At 41.3% G+C, this 16623-nt stretch overlaps 1 protein-coding gene across 2 annotated transcripts in view; it reads left to right on the top strand.

Annotated features, from left to right (window-relative positions):
• The first annotated feature begins 7002 nt into the window (after positions 1 to 7002).
• galnt1 (UDP-N-acetyl-alpha-D-galactosamine:polypeptide N-acetylgalactosaminyltransferase 1) overlaps positions 7003 to 16623 on the top strand; it is a 41394-nt gene continuing 31773 nt past the window's right edge. Inside the window, exon 1 of one of the 2 annotated variants that reach the window (XM_070966347.1) lies at positions 7003 to 7381. The gene's annotated coding sequence lies outside the window, so the exon portion shown is untranslated. The remainder of the gene's footprint in view (positions 7382 to 16623) is intronic. The other variant, XM_070966348.1, reaches the window with a different exon arrangement.

Here is a 16623-nt window from a genome sequence, read left to right as displayed (position 1 = left end):
TTACTTTACTACTACTATTACTAGCATAGTTTATATTAGATTTTATTCTGTTAGATATATATTGCATTTTATTTGTATATTTTAGCTTCTAAGCACGAAAGCACCATTTAAAACACGTTGTGTGAGTAAGTAAAATCAAGTGTAGAATAAAAAACAGAAAAATAGGAAAACAAGAGAGCTAGTGTGACTTAAACCAATACTATTATTACAGTGAGTGCTAGGCTGAGCGCTTGACTCTGTCAGTGCAGTGCTGCTGCCACCGTGTGTTCATAGGAGGTTCTGCGTGGAGAAAGCCGGAGGCAATCTGAGCAAACTCACTCCTCCTGATACAGACTTTTACACGTCAGCACCAGAGTTGTGTCGCTTGATGCAGTCAGCAGAAAAGTCCCCCAGGACGTGATGTTGATGAGCCAACAAGTGAGTTTTTTCTGTTTTAAAGCAGTTTACAGTTACATTAGTTTCATGTATCATTATGCATATGATTAAAATTCGCACGTATGAGCACCTGTAACAATCATAACATTTTCTTTATTCTTCTGTATCTCTCAAAAATCAAAAATGGATGGAAGAGTCTGATAAATCTCATAACCTCTCCTTGTTTTTAATTTGAAGAGTTCTTCGTTTGTTCTTCTGGCTGTTCATCCTCAGGCTACGACCAAGAAATGGCATCCCTGCTGCTGCTGATACGTCTCCTTCCACCACCACCAGGTGGACTGAAGTCTCCAAAAGTTAGTGCAAGTGATGCAGTTTAGAGGCTCATAATCTTTCATAAGGTAATTATAATATTAAGATTATTATTTTTTCATGTCACATTCCTAGCTGCAATTGTAAATTAGGGTAATTAAAATTGAATGAAATGGAATGAATACGTCTTAATAGGTGTTCCCATCTTGCAATAGGCAGTCAAAGCATGTTTGAACAATTGTTTCTACGATTTACTTTTCTCTGTGGCTCAAATCAGTCTAGTATACAGGTTTTCTGGTTCATTATCTCAGCACCAGTCATGCTGCAGTCTGGAGGAGCATCTCCGCAATCAGCAAGGTCGGCAGCCATACCTCCTCGCTGTGGGGCATCAGAAGAGCCAAAGCGACAGCTTCTACATCACCATGGATAAGCATCTCATTCCATGCCAGGCAAACCGCTAGCTCTGGGCATTTGATGAGCTTTTCAAAGCACATTTTGTGTTTAATTTGTCTTTTGATGCTGCGTTGCTAAACTTCTACATGTTCTTGCAGACAACAGCGTAAAACATGATGTGGGGAAAATGAAGGAGTCATCCGGATTGGGAGGTTTAAGAGCCAGGCTGCTTCACCAGCCAGTGCCACTTTCACTCTGTGAGTGAGAGTCTAAAACGATGTTGACCTGTTTTCTGTGACTGAAACTGTATGCCAGCAGTCGGCTGTTGATTTCACATGTAAGAGTTCAACATAGTTCAACTATCCTGGACCCAAGTACAAAAACCAGTACTTTTGGTTGAAGGTCACATTTTTTTGTTAACAAACAAGCTATTCACAGAGAATTTTGATGACCATTGTCATTGTTTTAGATGAAACTTTGTATGTCAGAGCTTCTTTCAAAATGTTTTAATTTTCACTGAAAAGGATAAATAAATGACAGTTTTGGGCTTTTTTTTAATGGAATTCAAATTTAAAATAAATTTTAACACTTTTTAGTGTAGATGGCCTGACACTACAGGGAGTGAATCCAACACTAAGGATGTAAAAAAGACATCTCAGCAGTGTTACTTGTCTTAGCATTAACTTAACTCTGTTTAGCGATTTAAAGAAGGAACTCTGGAAATGTGTTAAATATTTAACGGTTTCAAAAGTGTTTAACTCTAGACTGTGGAGCTGTAAAAACCTAGAAAAAGTGTTGAAATCAACTCTGTGGGAGTCAATTCAACACTGGTCTTTTGGCTGTGGACAATAAACTTTTGCTCACTGCAAAGATTTCTGTCAAGTTAAAGATACATAATCTGCACTATACTTTCCTTGTTGTTGAAGTCACAGTAGAAAAATAACTGATAAATAAACAGATAAAGCTGCAAGCAGTGCATCTGGTGTAAAGCTAACACACATGTACAATAATGACTGTCTATATGCAATATAGGCAATTTGGAGAGAATAATGCTGAGATAAATCCCACTTCCTGTTGGTCTCCTCACTGCCAACTTCGTTTCAGCTTGATCGTCTTTGACAAATGATGAGTTGACTTGCTTTGTGATTAAGAAATGGTCAGTTGTCGTAAATAACAATGTACAATGTCCAATAACATTATTGGTTCTGTACTTTTTGCTCTAACACCACAAACTGTACACTAAAAAGCCAAATGCAGGAAGCATCCGTCTTAATGCTGTAATGTTCTTGGCTACATAGAGCCAGTTTGACTTGTCTGCTAATGTCATTCATGTTTTTGACCGACTGTCACACAAAAACAGTCTGCTTATACCATGCTTCACAGGTTGAATATGTCAGCGTGTGGTGAGCCACAAGTCTCTCCTCTTGACTTCTTAGATTGTTTCATCAGAATTTAAAAGTAAAAGAGGCCCGAGGAGGTAAAACCATGTAATACTTGAGTAATGTCAAAAAAGTGAATAAAAAAATCCTTAGAAAAACATTATTTTTCTGGTTTCCTGTACCAAGAATCATTTTGTGGCCTGTCACATTCACCCTGTAACACCTTGCAGGTTGGGACCCCCCAGGTTTTACAGCAGTAGCAGACTATTTGGCCTATGCATAAGCATGGCCAGATGATTATTAAAGTCCCATTTGAATGTAACTATAACAGCGGCCAAAGACACTTCCTTTGACCTGCCAAAGAGTGAAAGTGAGAAAAACTTCCCCTTCCAGGGATCTTTGTATAAAGTAGTTTGGGTAAAATCAAACAAGCTTAACTGTCAGCATAACTCTGCAGTCTGAGGTGGCCTCCGGTAATCTGCTGGTTGATTAGAGCAGAATGTCATGCTATGGGAGGTACATGGTTATTCTCTTGTCATTCAGTCACAGAGTTTTGCACAAACACCTTTGAGGGGAAAGTGCCTCTAGCATATCCGTCAGTCTATGCTTGCCCACCAGGGAGGGAGCTGTCAGCATCCAGACATCTCCACAACACAAAGATCTCCTGTATCCAAATTCAACACAGTGCTCCTGAACTGCTGGGGAGACCTTGATGAGCTGAGAGATGCTTGTGTAATATTGTATGTGAGGGGGTGCATTTTTGATACACACACACACAAACAAACAGAGGCCTTACTGCTGCTTTGCTGTCCTTGTACTGTCTGACAGAGACAAGAGGACCACACTCACAGGGGAAATGGTGATTGAGAGGAAGGTCTTTCCGAATCTCTCATTCATTTTTCAGTACTGGCACACTGCTGCTGCCACCTACATGAATAAAGTATATCTAGAGACTCTGTTCAAGCTCAATTGCAAACAGATGTGAATGTTTTATGGGGTAAGTTAAACTTTGAGCTGTAAGTGTGGGGCACTGGACCCACACACCCCTTTCCCACAATACTGTATCAGGCAGACAGCAGGCTGGAGGTGCATGCTGGAACCAGCGACATCAAAGTCAAAGATTTTGCACCAGCTGCACCAAAGCTGACAGTCTAAACACACCTGAGTGCCACAAAGAGCTCTTCTGTCAAACAAGGGGAGCTGTTTTAGGTTCTTCTGAGCTGCATGCCATCCTCTTGAAACTGTCCTATCACTACAAAAAAAACATTAAAAAAAAAAAATCATTTCCACCGTGAAGCTGATTTTCAAATTCACACACACATACATATGAATACATGCTGCTAGGGATGTCGTTTAAAATCAGATTATGTAAGCGTGTTGGTGGAGTTTTCTGCTCTAGTGACTCTGGATGGTATGCAAGCCTAACATGTAAGCCACAGCCTGAAGCAAAACCTATTGATCCGTGTCAGCAGGCCATTGACTGGTGCTGGAAATATGTCAATGTTTGTAATGGGGATGGATAGCTCTCACGTGTGTGCATGCATGCGTGTGTGTGTGTGTGTGTGTGTGTGTGTGTAGGCAGATCCTATATGAAAAAAGTGTGCTTTCAACTTCTCAGCTGTGCTGTTCTGTGTTAGCACACAACAAAAGAATCTGCTGAAAACTAACTGGGCAAGCCTGGTCTTGTTCAGTTTAGCCTTACATCACAGTTAAAGAAACTGGTAGCCTCTAATAAATTATGGGATGTTTACTGCCTTGCTCAGTGGTGCGGCAGTGGTGCTTAGGCCAAGAGGAGAGATCTCATCTTTTCGTGTGTTTAAATCTGAAGCCTGCTTCTTTAACGTATGCACATGCTGTACAAAGAACGTGGACAATATTTATTTCTAAAGAATGAGAGACATCGAATTGTTTTGTCAAATTAAAGCCTTCACGGCTTTAGAGTGGATTTGCTGCATCCTCAAAACAGCTGACACTAGGTTTTCTCTTCCAAATAAAAGATTATAACTAGACATAAAAAACCAAAACCCAAAACCTCAAGGTTGTGAGACTCTTTTGCAGATGTATAACAACGAATAAAAGATGGCAAGCTTGTCGGGGAGAATGCAAATAGCCTGTGTGTATCACATATTTAATCATTCACTGAGCTGAGTCTCTCTTCCTGAATACATTCTGCATGACCTGACCTAGAAGTGCAGCTGTATTGTGATTCCCATCTCATCAAGTCTGGGCAGAGTGTTTTCTGTCTGTGCAGGTCCAACGTTGAGTCATAAGAATCAGACACAGCTCCTCACTGACTTCATTATGTGCAACAGGAGTTCGGCAATGATGCTGACACAAGCCAATTTGCATGTGTACCTATGAAAAAGTGCCATCATCTTGCACATCCTCTAATGGCCACCTTGAATCTTTCAGAGAATTACGCCCTGGAATGTAATGCCAATCTGAAACAGAATTTACCATCCCTGCGAATGAGCGCTCAATAAAACGGTATCAGCTGAAGAAAATTAACTCACTGAGTCAGGCGGCTAGCTCTGCCTGGCACTAGCAACAGTCTGAGCACTCCCAAGTGCTTCTTGTATTCTGGTAATAAATTGTGACGAAAAAAAGGTTATGCCTGCAGTCAAGACATTTAAACACTCCCCTGATGGAACAGGTAATAGCGAGCAATACTGTTGACATCTTATTTATGGCTTCTTGTAACTGAGAGTATCCCATTTGCCATAAACACTCCTCCTCTATGTTGTGGTGGAAAAGAGGAGCCAATTTTCTTTTCTACTCTCTTTTCTCTACTTTTTCAGTCCAATTTTTATCTACAATATATAGCAGTATATGACAAGCCCTTAGCTGCATTTGAGGTCTTTTTGGATTGATGGTATGTTTGCAAGTAGTGGCCCATAAAAACGTTAAGGAAGTTATGTCCTCTCATACTGACCTCCCAGCAGTGCTTTGTGGTTTATGTGTTCATATTCCAACACATGGTTGTATGTCATAGAATCTGAAAAATGCTTCCAGGAACATGTGTGCATCTTCCTGTCAGTCAGTGCTGAAGTTTCCAATTAATTCAGATATGAAGCTTCCTATCAAGATGGTATCACCTAATGACCTAATAAGACTTTGGCAACATGAAGCAGCTTTGATTAATGCAGTAAGTTCCTGAAATAGATGGATGAATCACTGAGGATGGAAGAAATATCACAAGGACGTCGGATACACGAGACACTTTTCATATCCCGTGTTTGTGCAGGCGGTGAAATATTCCAAAGGTTTTACTATTGTTTGGTTTGAATGTGTGCGTGTGTTTTGTTTTGTTTTTTAGAATGAAGAATGAATGATTTGTCTTAAATTATTTCATGACTCAGTTTTTCTCATGTAAAAGAATGAAAGTTGTAGAACAGACAGTTGACATTCCTGTCTTGTAAATGGGAAGCAGCAGCTTCCCTGAGGGCCATATGGCTGCAGTTTAAGACGTTCAGTCTTTACTTCAAACAAGATAAACTGCAAGATTTAACCTCTGGTGATTTCCAATGTGTGTTTCGCATCCATAATACAAATACTGTCTGACTGGCACTGTTTGACTTTTAAGTTCTGACTTGGTTGCTGGCAGTGGTAGAATGTAACTAAGTATATTTATCCAAATACAGTACTAGAGTACACACTGATGTGCTTGTACTTTACTTGAGTATTTCCATTTTCTGCTACTTTATACTGCTTCCTCACAACAATTCAGAGGCAGATATTGTACTTTTTACTCCACTGCATCTATTTGACAACTTTAGTTATGTTGCTTGCACATTTCATCAACACAAATATAATCAACAAATAAATGATGCTTTAATCATGTAGATTAAGTTAAAACTTTATTAATCCCAGAGAGGAGACTCACAAGATACATAACAGATAAGCACTTAAACCACGTTTATCAGCTTCAACATTAAAGTGCTGAACACATTAAAGCATCAATTATTATAATCCAGTGATGTAAACTGTTCTGAAATATGCCATTTGGCATAATGAGTATTGTACTTTTACTAAAGTAAAAATGCAAATGCACTTTTACTTGCAACAGAGTATCTCTACTCTGTGGTACTTTTACTTTAGTACAAGATCTGAGTACTTACTCCCCCTCCTGTCATTGACATGATCTGTGCAAATTACTAGCACTGTTCTGTTAGTCAGGCTATATCATTCTCATTTTGTATAGCTTTTCTGTCAAATAGATTTTAGTAAACCAAGCACTGCATGAGTTAATGCATTTGTTGTTGAGTCCAAGTTTGTCTAGCCAATGTCACAGACAATGATAGTTGAAGAGTACAGCAGGTCCATAATTACGGACGGTCCATTTTTAAACTATGTAAGACGATGGGATCAGTTATAGTATTTCTTCCGGGTTGAGGTAGTGAAGGGAGGGATGAGCAGTGATGCTGTGCACATCAGCAGCCAAGCTCCTCTCTCTCTCTCTCTCTCTCTCTCTCTCTCTCTCTCTCTCTCTCTCTCTCTCTCTCTCTCTCTCTCTTTCCCCCTCTCCCTCTCCCTCTCTCTCTCAGTCACACAGACTCGGGCAGAAGCAGCGCGTCCGCCCGGAGAGGGAGACCACACCGCATAGCTGCACTGCCGACTGAACCGTTATCACATTCACGGTCTTTTCAAATGGATGTCTCCTTTGATACCGCCTTTTGACACTGGACGGAGCTCCTGTAGCCGCGTTCAACGCGAGAAACGCCTCGTCCCGGCTTGGTCGAGGTAACTGTGGTTTGTCTCGACGACACAGAGGGGACCACACTCTCCCCATCGTTAGCTCGCTAAGCTAGCTAGCCCGCTAACTTAGCTGTGTTACTTTGTACCGTATCGGCGTCAGTTTTCAGCCTCGCAGCTAGCCTGCGGTCTCTTGCGCCACCGCCGTGGATTGAGGTGCCTCGTCACTCAAGGTAAGCGAACATTTACGTTTAAAACACCGCCTTACAGCTGTGTTTGTCATTTCCAGCCACACTGTCAACCGCTGGCTTGTTTCTGGGCAGGGAACCACTAACGTTATCTAGTAGCAGCAGGCTGGCGCTATGGCAGAGAGGTCCTTGTTGACAGAGGCAGCCAAGCAACGGGGATGTGATGCGATTCACCGTTAAACACACAAAATGTTACTTTACTTCACAGATAATTAACCGACAGTCGCTTTTCCAAAACCACTGAAATACGTCCAATGAAATCATTTCTGTTTTGTCGATGGTAATATGAATAATTCTCGTGAATACTTTTAGCCATTTTAAGGTAACTTGATTGTCATTGTATCGTGAATGGACCTCTACCAGGTTAACATGATCTCGCTCTTGCCGCATTTGACTGCAGTGAGTTTTCCTAACGGTTTATTCAAATGACTTGAGACAGATATCAGCTGAGCTGCTTCAACAACCTCGATAATATTCATATAGACAAAGCAGTTCATTCTTAAAGTGGAGCGTAAAGGTGCCTGGGTTGTGCATGTACTCTTCCTGGTGGACGTTTCCTCATTTATCTGTGATCATTTCAGAGCTTCAGTGTTGCATCGCAGCCTGGAAATACGATCTCTCAACACCGGAATTTAACCCCTGGTCGGTTTGTTTGTTTGTTGTGTCTCTTGTGTCCTGATGGAGTTCAGGTGATTGAGTTTATCTTGACACATATTGTAGGAAAATAACCAGTAGCCAAATCGAACCTCTTTCCTTCCATGTTGGACTGCAGACTTCGAGAGCCCTCCTCCTCTGTAAGACAGTGGCTAATTACATTTCATGTAATTCAATCACTAACAGACCTTTTATAGGGTTTTGGTTGGTTGAAACACGTGGGGCCTGACCTGTGTGAGTGTGTGTATGTGCGAAAGATAGACTCATTGAGTGAGTGAGTGAGTGAGTGAGTGAAAGAAGAGAGTGTGCATGAGAGAGCGCATTAACAAATCTGTAATTATCTCAAGAGATAAGAAAATGGATTCGCTATCAATCCTGCAAGAGTCTGCAGTTGCAGAGCAAAACAGATGAAGATGTAGGATTGACAGGGAACCAATTAAATTAATCTGTCATGTTCCTTAAAGGGAGAGAAACGAGAAGCATGCATTATTTATGCTCCAGTGTATGTGTGTGAGAGACCTGTGCAGGAGGGAAATATTCTGTTATGCTGGAGGGAAGTTGCTGTACCTTTGCACTACCTGTAGCATTGGTCCCAAGGTACCTGAACATGAGCTGATAGCTTTGATCGTGTTTTGAACAGATGTGTGGTAAAGATTAACTACATAAAAAAAGCACCGACTTCACCATGTAGGTCAATATTGTAAAATTTCATGGTTGCTGCCTAGAAATAGATACATTATGTGACTTGCAAGTTCCCAGAAACGTGTGTTTCCTGACCTGGGTTATGTGTGTCATGTTCAGGACCTTGCCTCAGCTTAATATCTGAACCTAGCCCTGTGTTAAGACATGACTGTCCAGCTTTGAAAGGAAATGAATCATGTTCCTCATTTCAAGGCTGTGGAGTCGGCATGATGCGTTTCCTGCCCCGTGTGTGTTGACTGTGTTTTCAGGCGTCGGCAGATGTGCCTGCTTTTGCAAATGTGGGAATGTGGTCCGCTTTTACTGTATTTGCTGGGCCTGATTTGAAATTTTTGCAAATTGTCAATGTTTTGGCCCATCTTTGGCACATAATTTTAGTGAGTGGTCAGTTCTGTGTCTAAGTGAATGACATTAATGACAGCTCTCAACATGTATAAAAATAAAAATGTGTGTTTGCTGTAGGTACGTCACTGTGGTTTCAGGTCATATAGAGGGTATGTGTAAATAATAGATTGTGTGTTTTTACTGTGCATTGGTAACACAGGAGGTAATAATGATGGTAATAGCATGCATGGAATGTAATTCGTTTAGTCATTACAAAACTCCAAATTAAAAAGCATGTGCACTAATGCAACTAAGATGTTTTACCTTTTTCATGTTTTTAACCAAGGTCAGAAGTGAGTAGACCTTTGTTTTCCTGTCAAAGTCGAAAGTGAAAATCTCTGATATCCGGTCTCATAATGTGTATTGGCATTTGTGACTGTGTGTTTGTCATAGAGAGTGGCTGTGGTGCATTTATTGCTCCGAGCCGGTCTGGAACAATAGCTCTATTCTGGCCCGCGTCTCCGGAGGGAGGCAGCAGCATTCGGCGTTCCCGGCACTGTGTGTGCCAGCAAGGCTTGGTTTGGGATTGGGTTTCCACAGCCACCTGGAGCTCAGAGCACAGGAATGCCATTGTTCCTTCTTCCAGACTATGGCCGGATCAGACACACATGCACACACAAATACACATAAACAGACACATGCATGTACACACACTTAGTACACAGCATGCAAGAGGAGCGCGCACAAGCCTGCGTGTCCCCCAAAACTTAGGTCACTTTGGTTTCGTTGGTGTCGTTGTCATTGCTTACATAAATAGACAGTGAAACATCAAACCTTTGCCTGCACAACCACTGAGACCTGACATTAGCAGCAGAGCAGTATGGCTGGTTAGTATTTTTAGCTGCAACTCACAGTAAATATCTGTGAGTTTAACTTACTGTTGTTCCACTCTTCTGTTGTCAAACTGAGCCGAGTTGATACTGCTCTAGACTTAAGACAGGCATGAGTGATGAGAGCATGAGAAGTGGTTTAAAATGCAATAAGTGCTGAATCAGTTGCGCAAAGTTGAGAAACTGTTAATTGTTTTAGTTATTTATCAGGCAAAAATGGGAATTTCTGGTAGCAGTTTCTCCAGTGTGTGGAATTTTAAGCAATTATCTGTTTTCTCTCATCTCTTGCAAATGAGTTTTGTGCTGCTGGCCAGAGCGATTTGGAGACACCACCTTGTGCTCAAGCAATTTTCACTATTATCACTCATTTTCCAGATAAAAAAAATCATTGACTACTCAAAAAAAACAGTTGACAGATTGATCAGCCATGTTTCTTGCAGACCAAAATACAACCAAAAGCTGTGACCTCAAAATTAACATTTAAATTCATTGATATGCATGCATGTTGTCATCGAGAGACTAGAGCATGTGTAGCGACACCTCTTGCGTTATCTATTCTAGCTGGCGAAATGTCAGTTTGACTTTGTTTACTTCAAAGTTGTCTTTTTAATCAAATGCTCCTCACACAAGAAAACATTGCACAAACACCAGCTGTCTCTAAGACATGTGATTACTTCTTCTCTAAGGTGGGCTTTGTTTTTAATAATGTCTGATCACAGCACACATCAGACAGACTTATCTCCACACTTTGCATCAATTGGTTTTGGCAATGTGGCAGTGCAGCAAAAAGCAGATTCACTTCACACAGATCTAGCTATTTTATGTGTAGCATGACCATGTATTTCAGGGGCATTTTTAACCTTTTTATTCATGAAGACATAGTTAAGTGTGAAACAAAATGTGGGCAGCCTAGATTTAGTGTAGACCTTACAGAGACTCACTCCGGATGTTGATAGCTAGTTTAGCTAGATCAGATAGCAGAGACTTAAATGGTTGATCTTCAGACAAAGTGAGAGAAAGAGAAAATGGAAAGGGATGAGAGGAAGAGAGAGAGAGAGAGAGAGAGAGAGAGAGAGAGAGATAACCATCAGCAGCATTTAGTAGTTTTTTTTTCTCTGTCCTCTAGGGGTTGTAGGCAGGCAATTCAGATGTGTGCATGTGTGTGTCTCTGCGCACACGTGCATGTGCATATGTGTGCGTGTTTGTCTATGTGTTTGTGTCCTCTGGCTTTCCAGCGGGTCACATTAGGGATAGAGTTGCATAGAAGTGGGTCAGCCAGTGCCACCAGGGAATCTTGCCAGCTCCCTGCTCTCTCCTGAGGCTGGAACCAACTAAAGGCCAACACAAACACGTAAACCTTGTTTGTGTCTTGTGTGTACTTCAGTATATGTGCATGCATTGTTCGTGGACATTATTGGTGTCTGTTCATGTGCAGATACATGACGCAGAGTGTGAAAACTGTGATCTTTGCTGTTTGTCATTCATTGAGATAAGTCCATCCCCGCCTTGCTCACTCTACTTAGACTCTTCATTAACTTCTTTGCTGTAAACTGAAATGCTGCAAAGCTGTGAAGGCAGAAAAAGTGGCAAGCCTCAGCTATGGTGCAGTATGTTTAGACTGCATATGGAGCCTCTACAGATGATTCAGAGCCTGTCACAGTCAGTGTGTCTCAGCTGGATGGACACACTGTTTCTGCTGGCTTAATGATAAGGAAATAGGATTTAGCCCAGTATTCAGCAGAGGTTTATTTCATCTCCTCGCTGCAGTCTCTTGTTTTCTGCGTTGGTTCTTCTGATGAGGAATGAATGGTCTATCTGTTGTCAGTTTGGTTGCCTGTGTGCCTGCATTGTTGATTTGGGATGACATCATGAGGTAATAAGTAGACAGTAATATAAGCATAGTAAAAGACTGAATTATAGCTCAATAAGGCAGAGATCACACATAACTTCCATCCCGTACAAATAAAAGCTGCTGCTCCAAATGAAGTGATTTTCAGACTGTCGGATAATGTCGGAAAGCACTTTTCTAACAATAAAGAGGTCTTGTGGCCACAGTCTGTACCCACTTTCAGCCACCACTGTCCAGGTGTGCCTCGGTGGTTTCAAGTGGTCAGTAGCAAATACTGTTCTGTATTTATTATTTACACAGCCTCTACTCCACAGTGTTGACTGTGCGACCACTCACAATAAATAGCTTTGTGGAAGAACTTTCTGGGAAGAACTCAAATCTGTGATGGATGATTGTGGATTGGAATACATAAATATTTTTAAGAAGCAAGGCTCAACTTGCAAGTGATTCGCATTCCAGCAAATGAAAAATGAGTTCTTCACAAGATACTGAAACATGCTTATAGTTGTCATTGTATATATCTGTAGCATTTGTCATGCATTTCTTTTTCTAAAACCATTCAAAGCAACTGTATTAAGTATTTTTCACATGTCATTGGATCGTTGGATGTGTACAGTGAAATGTGTCGCTCTTAGGGATGAACCCATAGTGAATTATCAGACGACTCACTGTCCAGCTCTACAGAGCTTTATCACTTCGTTGATATAATTTTTCGGCTTTATGGGATGCCACTTTGCTTTTTTTTATCTCACATCATCATTGTAAAATGGCTATAAAAATGGCTATAAAAACAGAGAGACATAAAATTAGCCAAAGGAGTGTGAATACTGGACTCAATAAATGCTAATGTGATATCTGTTGGATGTGTAAACTGAAAACTGTTTCCTAACAAGTTTGCCTTATCAATTAAAAAAGGTGTTATGTTAGTATTAGGTTCTCAGCTTTCCCCAAGCAGCCAAAAAAATCGGTTACTGCAGGTTTAAGAACTACTAAACCCAATTTGTGTTCGACCAGTAATCGTAGATCAGTGATACACCTCAAAAAGAGGAGAGGCAGCTGGAATACAGTGGCTGGGGGCCCTGTGAGATGAGTCAGTTTTTAGGACATGAATATAATGAATGTAAGTTTGTCAGTGTTGAACTCTACTTTCAGTTGTGTCATCAGGATAATATTCAAGTCTATTTTTCCACAGTCCTTTTATAGCTGGAAATGTCAATGCAACTGTTTTAGCTTGAACAAAATCCAGTTGGATCTGCAACTTGGGATGATTTTTGAGTGCAGTTGCCTTTTACTCAGTGCTTCTAATCATCCTATGACATTGTTGACTTCATAAGCGTAGCGTGTGCTTGGTGCAAAGCTTTAAGAGGCACCTTGAATACCTGAAAAGAGTAAAATAATATGAACTGCAACAGCTCAGCCTGGTAGCATTGAGTAACCCTTAACACTGTGTTCAGCTTAGCTCCAACAATTCTCCTTCTTTGCAGGAGTATGCTGTTCATGCGTCTGTATGTTGCTCATAGCATCTGTTTCAGTCTGAGATATGACCCGACAGGAAAAGACATAGTTTCCATGGCGACAGCCCTGCTCCTTGCCCGCCCCCCTCCCCACACCCGCCATAGGAGGAAGTGGAATATGTCCAATTTTTTGCTGACTCGTGTTGAAACAATTGTGTGACACACACTGAAACACAGATGTCTCTCTTCACGCTGGTCAAGAATGATGGTAATTGTTTGTGTGCCTTTTAGATTTGTTTGACACTCTGAGCTTATTGTATAATCACCTCTCTGTTAAGCTTATAGCCTGTTTGTTTTGTAAGACTTGAATGTCATAGGAGTTACACTTTATTGATCTCTCTGGGGATATTTGTCCTCTGCATTTTCCCAAACTGTGTTGTTTAGGAGCAGTAGGCAGCCACGGTGCAGTGCACGGGGGATAGATTCCAGTTGTGGAGCCAGTGCCTTGGTCAAGGACAAAGGCAGGAGTACTACTTGCCACTGTATTATGCCTGTTTCCACCAGTCAGCCCTAGTGGTAGAGTAGTAGTAGGGTTCAAACCTTGGACGCCTTGCTGTGAGGAGACATTACTAAACACTGATCAGCTGTGCCGCCGTATCCAAACAGCAGCTTAATCAAGTAAGCCCAGAGTGGATTTATAGGGATTTACGACTCATTTCTCACTGTTCTCCAAAAAAGAGAACTCTGCTTCTACCTGGATGACAGTTTTTAATTTTCTCTGTGCCCAGTGCTTTTACATGAAGACCTTCACTACTGAAAGCAATGCATAGTTACATGAAGAGGGACCTTGCTGTGGGTAAAGTCAGCCTGATTAGTATTAATAAGGTTTTTAAGACAAATCCATAATCAACTGATGGATGAAGCAGATTTTTGTCACATACCTAGTCTGGGTGGTGGAAGAGGCAGAGACTCTGAGAGTCCTACAGCAGAACCCTGACAGATAAGAGGTGGATGACCAATGAGTGCACACAAAAGTACATTTTCTTGTTATGGTAAACTGATGTATTCTCAGTACACTTGGTATGTTAGTTTGGTACAGTTTGTGATGGATCTCAGTGAAAAGTTGATGTTTTCACAACATACTCATGTCAATATCATGTCATCAGAGGTGGAACATGTGATAATATGTACTATGAGGCATCATAAATTTACCAAAAATACCATGGATCATATATCTGGGTGTATTAGGTCATTTTGGACAGTGTTGCATATCACTGAGCAGGGCTATTTTATGGCAATATTGTATTTTTATATGAGAGCAGGTAGCTCGTTAAACCCCAATGAAACTCCAATCTCTGCCAGTTACTCTTAGTGTTCACTATAAAGTTGATTGTTACTGAGTTAAAACTACTTTTCAGGCCGTGGGGACAGCAAAAACACAGGCTTCACCTGTGTCCCTCGGTCCACTTTAATGTCCACTACAACAGTAGGACAACTATACACTGACAGTCTCACTCTGTCAATCTCAGTGGTGGAAGAAGTCCTCAGATCTTTCAATGAAGTAAAAATAACAATACCACAGTGTAGAATACTCTCTTACCAGTAAAAATCCTACATTGAAGATTTTAGAATAGCAAGTTTTAGCATCACAATATGCTTGAAGTCAACTATAAGATATGGGATTTTGACTCTTGTTGCTGGAGGACTGGCTGGAGGGAGCAAATTCTGATTAAAAAGAGTATATGTCTAGTAGTTAGAATTAATAAAATTGTACTTATTCGCTCAATACGCCTGGGAAAAATAAGGTAATTTACTCAATTAATCTTCACAAAAGGAAATCTGATTTTACACTAGCAAGCGTGGTCATTAGAATTTAGATGTTCAGTTCAACAGTAATCCAGTTTTTAATAAAGTCAAAGATTGTTCATTTCTGACTTGAAAGTGTTTTTATTCCCCCACAGGGGTTCGCAGTATCAGCCTATTTAATTGGCTTTTTCTTCCTCAAATTATATCTGCCTTCAAAAAATCCACTGTCAGTTGACCTCTGGTGACCAGGCTGACAAATGTGTGACTGCACTCGTTTAGATCATTAAATGTTGCAAATGTGACCGTGGCAATATGTCTATCACAAATAGAAATGTTTGCGTCTGTAACCGATAGATCTGTAGGGAAGAGAAGTAGAGAAGGGGCAGAAAGGACAGACCCCTGCTGTTGCAGCTCTGTGCTCTGTCTTGGTTGTGTGACAGAGCGAGCTATCTGCCCCAGGCTCACCCAGACCAAGGTACAGCACTCCCCCCTGGGCCTGCATACACACAGCCATCCATCCCTAACTCTTATCTGCTACCAGGCCGCTACCCTGGGTTTCTGTGTGCATGTGTGGGTCTGTGTGTGTGTATGTCTGAGGACTCTTTGAGTGGAGTTGTTGTGGCCCGGTCACACTGATAGCCATATCAACAGTTACTCCTGGCTGATGGACTGTAGAACAACAAGACCATTGTTTTTCTGCGTGTGTGTGCGCTTGGCTGTGTATGCTAAGCCATCAGAAATTGCATTTCTAGAGCCACAAATGTCAGACGTGCTGTGCTCATGTATCTTAGGGCTATGTGTGTTTGTGTGTTTGTGTGTTTGTGTGTTTGTGTGTGTGTGTGTGTGTGTGTGTGTGTGTGTGTGTGTGTGTGTGTGTGTGTGTGTGTGTGTGTGTGTGTGTGTGTCGTATGTACTGCAGTGTAATCTGCCAGAGGCTGGGATGTGGGTCAGTGTGGCTGCAGCTCTGCAGAGAGAGACAGCAGCAGGATAGTGCCTCCGCTCTTACTGTAGGGGGACCAGCCTGGCTAAAAATATGTTTTAAAAAATGCAAAGTAAAGCAGGAACAGACATGCACTTGAGAATTGATTTTTTGTGATTTTTTTTTGTATTTGTGCATTAGCTGTGCATTTTCACATACCCTGAAAAACAGTGTATGGCTGTTATATAATTTAGCTGTGCTTAGATAGACAGTGTGTGTGGAACTCGCCTTATTAAAATAGGGTCCACAGAGGCATAGTGTTAGAAATAGAGATGTACATCAATGTGACTTCTTAATAAGGCTAGGTTGGAAAGAGGACACCAAATTAGTCATGCCAGCGGCTCATATAGTGGATTTTACCTGCAGTCATTAAGCCAAATTTATTGCTGAACATTTGGAACTCAAAGCTTATTGGAGGTTATGTAGTGTCACTAGGTGTGTGTGTGTGTGTGTGTGTGTGTGTGTGTGTGTGTGTGTGTGTGTGTGTGTGTGTGTGTGTGTGTGTGTGTGTGTGTGTGTGTGTGTGTGTGTGTGTGTGCGTGCATGTGTGCGGTGGTGGTGGGGGTGGGGTA

The sequence above is a fragment of the Chaetodon trifascialis genome, chromosome 7 (assembly GCF_039877785.1).
Source record: "Chaetodon trifascialis isolate fChaTrf1 chromosome 7, fChaTrf1.hap1, whole genome shotgun sequence".
NCBI classification, from domain to species: domain Eukaryota; kingdom Metazoa; phylum Chordata; class Actinopteri; order Chaetodontiformes; family Chaetodontidae; genus Chaetodon; species Chaetodon trifascialis.
The sequence above is the reverse complement of the archived record's forward strand: the minus strand, read 5'-3'. Positions and strand labels throughout refer to the sequence as shown.